Source organism: Suncus etruscus, chromosome 1 (genome assembly GCF_024139225.1).
Source record: "Suncus etruscus isolate mSunEtr1 chromosome 1, mSunEtr1.pri.cur, whole genome shotgun sequence".
Taxonomy (NCBI): Eukaryota; Metazoa; Chordata; class Mammalia; order Eulipotyphla; family Soricidae; genus Suncus; species Suncus etruscus.
This window is the reverse complement of record NC_064848.1, coordinates 54,653,846-54,664,023: the sequence shown is the minus strand read 5'-3', so window position 1 is coordinate 54,664,023 and position 10,178 is coordinate 54,653,846.

The window sequence follows — 10,178 nt, the reverse complement described above, 5'->3', positions numbered from 1 at the left end:
TCAATGGTTATACCGTAATAGACTTCCTCTCTAACTCTGGTCAATCTGAGCAAGCTTTTACAGTATAGATTCAGGTCCAGAACATTGTATAATTTGCGTTCATAAAAAGCCTGCTTGGATTAGAGTTAGAGAGGTGGTCTGAGCAGCCTTGCAATGATTGGTGCAGGATCGAGTTGGAAAATTTGTTTTGTGGCAACATCCAGATGATTTTCATTTAGTGGCATATCGAAACATTTTTCGGGATATATTCAGTATATAATTTGACCCCCTATTTTTGGTTGACTATTTTTTGTTTCAAAAGTCGTCTTATACTCTGGAAAATACAGTACATTGATTCCATCGGAGAAAATTCAGAAAGTCTTCCTGGAGAAGGTAATAATACAATAATATTTCCTCATAATAATAATATTCCTCATATGAAATCAGAGTATGAATATTGTATAATGAGATAACTATGTATATGGTCAGAGTAATAAGCATTCATGAATTTGCAAAGAACAAAGAAATGGGCAATAAGAAAGAAATCCTTAAAAGTCAGCTAAAGATCTTAGCTAAGACCCCTCCACAATATAACTATAGAAAGTCTACAGTTAAAAAGGTTGAAGAATGTGAGAGTTAAAATGATTAGTAGCATTTTAATTTGCATCTTACTCACTTGTTTTGATTTTGTTGTTTAAAAGTATTTACAATAAATAGAATATTTAATAAGGTTGCCATGCACATGATGAACTACAGAAGCCTAAGTGACAAAATACTAGCAACAAATAATTTTAAACTGTCATTTTTAGGAGAAATTATTTTCAATAGCAATATAATTAAAATTTAATGGGGAAATATTTTTAAATGCAAAGCATTTTCCTGAAAAATTATAATACCAAATTAAAGAAAACAAAAGTAATATTAAGTAGAGAGCTTTATCTTGCTCATGAATGAAGACAACTGATCAAATGCAGTGCAGTTCCAATAAAAAGCTCCAAAAAAGCTATTTGTAGCTCGTTCAGGCCAGTTAGTACCTCATATTAACAATGAAGAACAGGGGTCTCAAACTCAATTTACCTGGGGGCTGCAGGAGGCAAAGACAGGATGAGGCAGGGCCGCATAAGGGATCTCACAAAAAAAAAGTCCTCAAACGTCATTTAATTATTTATTTTATTTAATTATTTATTTATTTATTTTATTTCTTCTGAACATGAATAGAACATTGAGTGAAGATCATGAACAGTTCTTCTGAACATGGCATCTTTTGCCTATTCCTTGCTGCCAGAGACTTGATAGCACTTCTTCTCACAAATCTGAACCACATTTGGTTAGAGAGGAAGCAGTTGAGACCCTCAGAATGGCCTGAAGATGACTATCATTAAGTCTAGACCTGTTCTTTGACTTATTGAAGTTCAATGTGGAGAATAACTTTTCACACAAATATGTGCTCCCAAAAAGGCACATGGTGTGCTTGAACATTCGGGAAATTTCAGGGAAGCTGGGCGGCAATTCTCTCAAAACTTGCCCATGCATGTCTGCTTTTCCACTAATCTCCCTGAACTTGGCTTTGAGATCAGAGTTGCATTGCAGGTCAATGAGCTCCATTTGAAGCACAGGAGGGACATCTTGCACATGAAAGGAAAAGGGGTCCACAAAAATTTGGAAAGTGGCTCTGTGCTTTTTGAAGTCTGCAAATCTGTGATCCAATTCCTTCTCTAGCTTAAAAATAGCATCAACATATTTCTCACCACTGAATGGTATGCCTGCATCCACAAGTTCCTTGCATGCTGGGAAATGGCAAAGGTTTGTCTGAGAGAGCTAGGATTTCCATAACACAAGTTTTGTGGAGAATGCTTTCACATTGTTATAGGCAGCACTGATAAGCTGCCCCAGGCCTTGTAACATCTTGTGTAGTACATTCAACTTATGTGTGATGTCAACAAGAAAAGCTAAGTCCATGAGCCATTTGTGATCACTCAACTCAGAAACAGCATTCCCATTCTTCTCCATGAAGGCTTTCACTTCTCTCAACTCAAAAAATCTTTTCAGGACATTTCCCCTGATGAGCCAATGTACCTCGGTGAAATAGAGCACATCTCCATATTCTGACTCCATTTCCTCTAAAAAGCACGGAACCTCCTGTGCATTAAGCCCCTGGATCTGATTTAGTTGATGCATTTCACAACAACAGACATCACATTGTCACAGGCAGGCATTTACTGCAAAGGGCCTGCTGATGGATAATGCAGTGAAGAGCAATGGCCTTCTCTACACCCTCCTCTTCAAGTTCTTTTTGAACACGTGCCACCAGTCCATTTGTCCTCCCTGTCATCGATGGCACTCCATCGGTTATTATTCCAACAAACCTCTTCCATGAAAAACCTGCATTCTCAATGGCATCACACAGATGCCGAAATAGCTCATTAGCGGTGGTCTGGCCATGCACTGGAATTATTGTGAGCAGCACCTCTGTCAAGTCAAAATTGCAATCAACACCACGGACATAAATTGTGAGCTGCGCAGTGACTGTTATATCTGTGCCCTTGTCAAGAGCAACTGAGTATGAAACAAAACATTTGGCTTTCTCACACAGTTGATGATAAATGTCATTTGACATGTCAGAAATGCGCTCTGCCATAGTGTTGGCAGAAAGGTTGATTTTGCTAAACTGACCTTTCTTTTCCGGACAGATAATACTTGCAGCCTGTAACATGCATTTTTTTTTTGAATTTTGACATCTTTTTTTTAAATATAATTTTTATTTTGATCATAGTGGCTTACATATTGTTGACAATAATATTTAGGTACATATTTACATAAACTCAGGGGGGCTTCCCATCCCCAAATTGTCCTCCCTACCCCTCCGTTTTTGTCCTACCTCCCATTTCCTCTTCCCTCACCCTCAGGGCGGCTAGAATATGTGGTCCCCTCTGTATCTAACCTACTACTTAGTAGTCTTGCATCAGTTTGGTCTTGATGCCTCCCTTATTTCTCCCTGTAAGTGGGGGCAGGGCTAGCTAGTTCAAGTTGCGTGGTTTTGCCTGAAAAAGAGAAAGTAAATAAACTGGGGTAAGGATCTAATACCCCCAAAATGGGCAGAATCCTTCTAGAGGTTCTCATCATCGATTTGGGAAGTGCATGAGAACAAGAAGGTGAAACACTCCACCAGTACCAAAAGAAGTGTCAAATATCCAGTGAGGACTCCGGTTATATCGATAGGCACCACAAAAAACAGATTAAAAAACAAACAAACAAACAAACAAACAAAAAAAACACGCCGTGGTCTTGAAATAAGAACCATGGCGTAGCACAAAACGAAAGAAGAGAAAGGAAGAGAGAAAAAAAATAAGAATAATTGGGGACAACAATTTCAATAATCACATCCAAACAGAGAAATCGACCAAAATAGCTAGGTAAATAAAAATAATAATAACGATAATAAATGAAGGTAAGATATATATATATATATATATATATATATATATATATATATATATATATATATATATATATATATATATGTCCAAGGTTTTGTGTTTTTTGTATTTTTGTTTTTTCCCCTCCTGCCCTGGCACAGTAAATATTGGGGTCATTCGAAAAGGAATTCACTTGCCCTATGCGATATGGGGTTTCTCTGTCCTTGGAGTATAGTGTCATGGGATCAGCTCTTTGCTCAGGATCATTACTCTCCCGGTGGTGTGTTTTTTTTTTTTTTTTTTTTTTTTTTTGGTGTGTGGAAGACTTCTGCTCTGTCCAGGGTGATACAATCAGAGCTCTGTGTTTAGAGGTCTCAGTATCTGTACAGATCCTGAGGTGGGACTTATGGTGAAGTCAGTCTTTGTGAATCTAGAGGTTTTGTTACCTCAGTGCCATTTTAATCCATCTTCTGTGGTTGGTGGTCTTGGTCTTTGCACTGAACCTAGGATGGCATCTAGAATAGCGTCTTTCTTTGTGCTTCCAGAAGCCCCTTTCCATTACAATCGTCTCTGCCGGACCTTTGGAACTGGGGATCATGCTTATTGTGCAGGTCTTAGCTCAAGCCCTAGACTAGGGCTTTTTTATTGGTCCCAAGATGTATACAGTCTGGTCGTGGTTCTAGCAGCCAGTCATCTGTAAATCACGATCTTGGCTTTTTGGACCTACCAAAGGGTGCCACGTCTTCTGGTTTTGTCTTGTCGTTAGCTGGTAAGGTAGGCTAAACTGCTCTAAGGTCAAGTTGTTCACATTTTCCTCATTGTCGGGATATCATGTTAGAGCTGGCCCTTGTTGTTGACCCTGCAGTATTAAGGCTGTCCCAGATGGAGTTTGTTTCTTGCAGCTGTTGTGAAGAGCTGTGCCGTTTCTATGTCTGGGATCCAGGGTTCAAGGCTGGATGAATGGTATCTAATCACCTGAGGTCTAAGTTGATTCCACATGACATATTTTCAAGGTAGGAGATATCCCTGTATTATAAACAACTATGAGTTCCTATCTCTAGTAGATAAGAGCTCTTTTTTTTTTTTGTATGTAAGATTTCCCCTTTATTTAGTGTGCCTTTGCATGGGGAAGTGGTGCTCCGTTATATTGTCGGTGTATTTGGGGTGGACAGAGTGGGTAACAGAAATAGATTGCATACCCAAAAACGATAAAAAAAGGAAATAAAAGTATATGTGCCCACAAATGTATATGTAGGACAAACATTTAAAAAAAATTAATTAATTAAATAAATTACAAAAAAAATAAAATAAAATGAGTTAGCGAAGTTTTTAAAGGACCAAAGTGGTGCAACAGACTACTTTACAATTGGGGGAGAACAGGTAAAGAGGTAGTGTATTACAGGTCTTATTCCTATGTTGGAAGTACAGTTTTTCCCGTTGTCTTTTGGATTTTTCTTGTGGTGTGTGGGTTTGTAGGCATCTTCCAATCACACCCCCTGACCTTCTTCAGATTGGTAAAAATTTTGCGGCAGGGAGGTCTTGGAAGAGTTCTTGCATTGGGAATACTATTGGACCTAAGTCCGGTTTCAAGAAACAGTCCACGTTAGGGGGAGATGGTAGGGAGTGTCTCGCAGCATGAGTCCACAGGGGAGTTGGCTGTCTTTTCTTGCAGGAGACGAGGTGCGGGTTTGGCTGGATGTCCCCTCGCCTGGGTGCTGGGTACTGGTTCGTTGGGTGGGAGGTCGATCTTGATGCCTAAAAGATTAAGGGCTGAGGGTAGAGAGTTTTAACATGCATTTTTTTTAAACAAACTCTCCTTCTGTGAATGGCTTCCCTGCCTTAGCAATCATCTCACTAACCATGTAACTAGCTTCAACTGATGCAACATTCTCTTTGGTTGCTTTCTTGAAGAAATCTTGTTGCCTCATTAGACATGCTTTAAGACTGGCAACCCGCTTGACTCTCTCATTTCCTTGATAATTTGCACATTCCTCAGCATGTTTAGTTGAATAATAGAGTTTCAAGTTGTATTCCTTGTGCACTGAAACTTTCTCTGAGCAAATAAGAAATGTGGGGATGCCCCTGTGCTCAACAAAGAAATACTGTGTCTCCCACATTTCGTGAAATTGTCTGTGCTCATCATCAATCTTTTTCATCACTGCAGGCTTTGATGAAGTCATGATAAAGGTATGACAAAATCTAATTCTGTAATAAACTTCTCTCCTTTGTCTTCCTTCTCTCCCTTAGGCCTCCAATAATGCAAGGGACAGCGGATGGGGCAGCGGAAATGACGTCTGCACTAGGTGCAAAGTATTCGCGATTATTCGCTTACCGAATATTCACAATGAAAAATCGCATTAGTAAGAAAAAAAATCGCAAAAAATCGCATTAAACATTTGCATGCCCTGAACGAAACTGCTCATGATATGCGAATGTTTAATGCGATTTTTTCTTACTAATGCAAATTTTATTGCGATTATTCGGTAAATGAATTATCACGAATACTGTGATATTTGAAGGCCGGCCGCAGGCCACAAAATGTGGTACAGATGGCCGCAAACGGCCAACGGGCCAGGAGTTTGAGAACCCTGGTATATATCTTTTATGACAGTGTGATGAGTTAGGAATATTTCCTTCTGGGGTTTTATTTAGAGCCTAATTATTTTAACTATTGCTTCAAAATGCAGAGCACCACCACAAAGAGAGCAGAGGTAATAACTGGTGAAAAGTGTGCTTCCTCTCATTCAGGAGTCTATTCTATTATGTGAGTCCCAGGAAGACCTAAAATTCCAAACAATACTGTGCTCTCCTTCTCCTCTAATACTCCTGGAATGACTCAAAGGTTACTAGAAGTTAGTCTTAGATGTAACTGGGGCACCTTCTGTTAGCTCACTTAAAGAAGGTAGATTTCCAGTAGTATGGGAACACTATGTGTTATCTTACCTGAAAAGGGGTAAAAGTGGGGGAACCTCTGCACTAAATTTTCTATAACACATTAGGAGCCAGTAAAAATAGTAAAGCAGGTAGGGCATTGTACACAGTGAACTCAGGTTCTATCTCCAGCACCCCATATGGTCCCCTAAACCCACCAGGAATGATCTCTGAGCACAGAGCCAAGAATAATCTCTGAGCACTATTAAATGTGGCCAAAATAAATATATAATAAATAAATTATATCACACAAACCCACAGAGCTATTTTTAGGTTTCTTTATTTAAACAGTGATTATAGTTTTTCATAAGAGTTTTTGAACTAACTATATATTTAAAAAAGTAGAGAATTCAACTGAAAGTACCTAAGTCAGGTATTGTATTATTCCTACTCTAACCAAAGGATAACAAACCACATAAAATCTCATTACTTAAAAGAAATTAAATACATTTGTGATTTTCATAGCAATAGTTCTCATCTATATCCAACCTTAGATATTTCACATGCTAGTCAGAATTCAATATAATTTGGCCTAATCTTGGCAAATGGGACATAATCAACAAATCCTCAGATTCATTTACAAGGCAGCACATACTGCATTTATAAAATATATTAATAAAGGACGGGATGGAAGAAAGGCTTCCAACAATAACTGACATTGTAATGCAAGAAGTTTCCCTGCATTCTAATATTATACATATTGGAATTATAAATATGTTATGTTTTGAAATTATTTGTTATTGCTTCTATTATCTCTGTATAGTTAGAAAAACATGATTTGAGCCATCATTTCTTCAAGTTCTTAGCTTGTCTGATCTGTAAAAAAACTTATCAAAACTCCTGTCTTTATTTTTTATTTTTATTTTGCTTTTGCTTATGGGTCACACCCAGCTCTACTCAGGGTTTATTCCTGGCTCTGTGTTCAGGGATCATTCCTGCCAGGCTTGGGGCATCTTATGGAGTGCCAGCAATCAATCCTGGATCTGTCCATGCAAGGCAAACACTCTGTTCACTAAACTATCTCTCCAGACCATCTGTTTGTCATTTTGCATCTAAAAACCTTAAAATAAATATATTTTATTTTGTCATCACACATGACATTAAGAGAAAATAAATATTATCTCATAACTGGAGATAGTACTTATAACAGTTCTGTCTCCATCCTATGAACTATTTGCTCTCTTAATTTCAGAACATGTCTCTGTGACAGCTCATCTATTATATGCAGACAGCTCAATTCTTTCAAATAGGGTCTTTGGGGTATTACTCTAATTGAAAATGGGGTACCAGGGCTCTTGTTTGCATAAATATTTCAATTGCAAATCATATTTTCACTAAGATGGCATAACTATTTGTGGCAGGTGATTGTGATTAATTAACAGAATTCAGAAAGATTAAAGGTTAAAACCCTTCCAAGACATCCTTTTCTGCTAATACAGATTCAGCACTACATTACTTTTATCTCTTTGGTTCTGTAAAGATATCTATACTAGGACATTTTGTACTATTAGGCATACAAACTCTGGGAATTTAGGGAGTGGGAGCAATAGTACAGCAGGTAGAGTACATGCCTTGCAAGTGACCAATCCAGGTTCAATCCCTGGCATCTCAGATAATCCTGAGTTGGCTGGAGTGATTCTTGAGTACAGATCTTAGAGTAACACCTGAGCGTCCCTGGGTGTGGACCAAATCAACCAACCAACCAACCAACCCACTCACCAACCAAATACTGTGGACTAGTACTAGCTTTCTTTCCTTACTTCTTGGCTATGATTCACTGAAATGCATATAAGCTACTGTTGCATAATTTCTACAGAATTGTCCATGTACATATTCCTTTACAACAAATTATGGAATATTCTTTTTATTAGTTAAGCAGTATTGTGCTTACAGAGCACAGTCATTATATACCTGTTTCTCTAAGTTAAGCAAAATTTAGGCCTTGGTCTGTCTTTATTTCATAGGAAACATGGGTGTTCTGAAATTGCAGGAAATTGGCCTAAATCATCTAGAAAGAGGTTTTGCCTAAATAATTTTATTCTGAACTCTACGTATTTCCTATGTAAAACTTAGATGACATTATCCATATCACAGATGTGTCATGAAGATTTGAAAGGCCCGGGCGTCCTAATCTAGATGCCCGACACAGAGAAATGAAGAGGCTGAGGACCCAGCAAATGCTCCCGTGAATTATTTTATTCTGGTATACCAGGGTCTCCAACTTACTCCCAACAGAGCAGAGGCAAAAAGACCTCGTGGTCCCATTGGTCCGTCCTTATATAAGATGGGAAGTGGGAGGGGAAGGAAGGAGTGACGCTACTTCCTTGAGGGCTGGACTTCCGCTAGGGAAACACGCTAGGGAAACACGAATCATTGGTGAAGTAGGGGTAAAGGTGGGACTTCCTTTTCGCTAGCAAGCTCGTGAACATGTGGTCCTTACAAAATGGTGTCCCTTTGCTAGTTAGAACCTGAGTGAAACCTGGCATGAGGTTTTTATTGTTTTTTTTTATTCCTTTTCAGATTAAGATTTAGTCCTTCCTTCCTTAATCATAAAGATGTACCATATGAAATTTAAAGATGAAAAATGTTAAGAGCCACTTAATTTGTAGTGAATAACATAACATACAATTGTAGACAGTAATGCTAATTTAACTCAAGATTTAAAAAAAAATGACCAAATATAAAAATAAAAACACGTGAAGCAAATAGTATCTCTTCAAATGTTAACCAACATACAAAAAAAGAAAAAGACTTTTGTGCAACTAATAAAAAATAATTAAAGGTGTGAGGCACATACTTAAGAAGAGACGGTTTACCTGTAAATATAAATTGCAGTGACTAAGAATTGTGGGGAAGAAAACCAATAGGACTCTGGATGAACTTTCTATAGTAACTTGTCATTTAAAAAATTAGAAACTGGGCCCAGAGAGATAGCACAGCGGTGTTTGCCTTGCAAGCAGCCGATCCAGAACCAAAGGTGGCTGGTTTGAATCCCGGTGTCCCATATGGTCCCCCGTGCCTGCCAGGAGCTATTTCTGAGCAGACAGCCAGGAGTAACCCCTGAGCACCGCCGGGTGTGACCCCAAAACAAACAAACAAACAAACAAAAAATTAGAAACCATTCGTTCATCTAATATCTGTTGCGTGCCACTCTGTTCCAATCACAGGAACAAAAATCAAGAACAACCACCAGTTCTGCTTTCCTTTTCCTCAAAATGCCAAGCTTCCCCATTTAGGGTGGAGCTGGCTCAACTGGATCCTTAAATCAATAGCTTTTGTTTGCTCAGAGGCTACTCCAACAAGGAGCTCGGGGTCCACGTCGCCGTTTTTAACCAAACATGCAAAGCTACTACAGTCCTCAAGCAGGGACTCTTCAAGTCACTGCAAAAAGAAAAGGTTTGAAACTAGGTTAAACTAAAGCCGGAAATGGAGGAACAGGCCACCAGAACTGGCTCTGCCCACATTAAAGATGGCGCCAGCTGCGTTAGCCTGCGCTGATGTCTGGAAATGGAGGAACCGCCGCCAACTAGCTCTGCCCACATTAAAGATGGCGACGCCTGCGTCAGCTTGCCCTGACGTCTCGGTCTTTTTTTTTTTCCTTGGAGGCGGGGCCTTAATAAAACAGGTGGGGAATGTTTAGAAAGTGCTGTTTGGAGGTTTACCATCTTCTCCACCGGTTCCGCTACTACCGCAGTATTACGCTGAGCGGGAACGGCGAAAACTAGGGTTAAGTAAGACACACACTGAAGAAGAAGAAAAGCAAGCCGGGAAATGGCCGTGAAGCTGAAGCCGGATCCAGGGAGGTGGACGGGGACGTGCGTGAGGGGGCGTGGCCAGAGGGCAGGTCTGGGG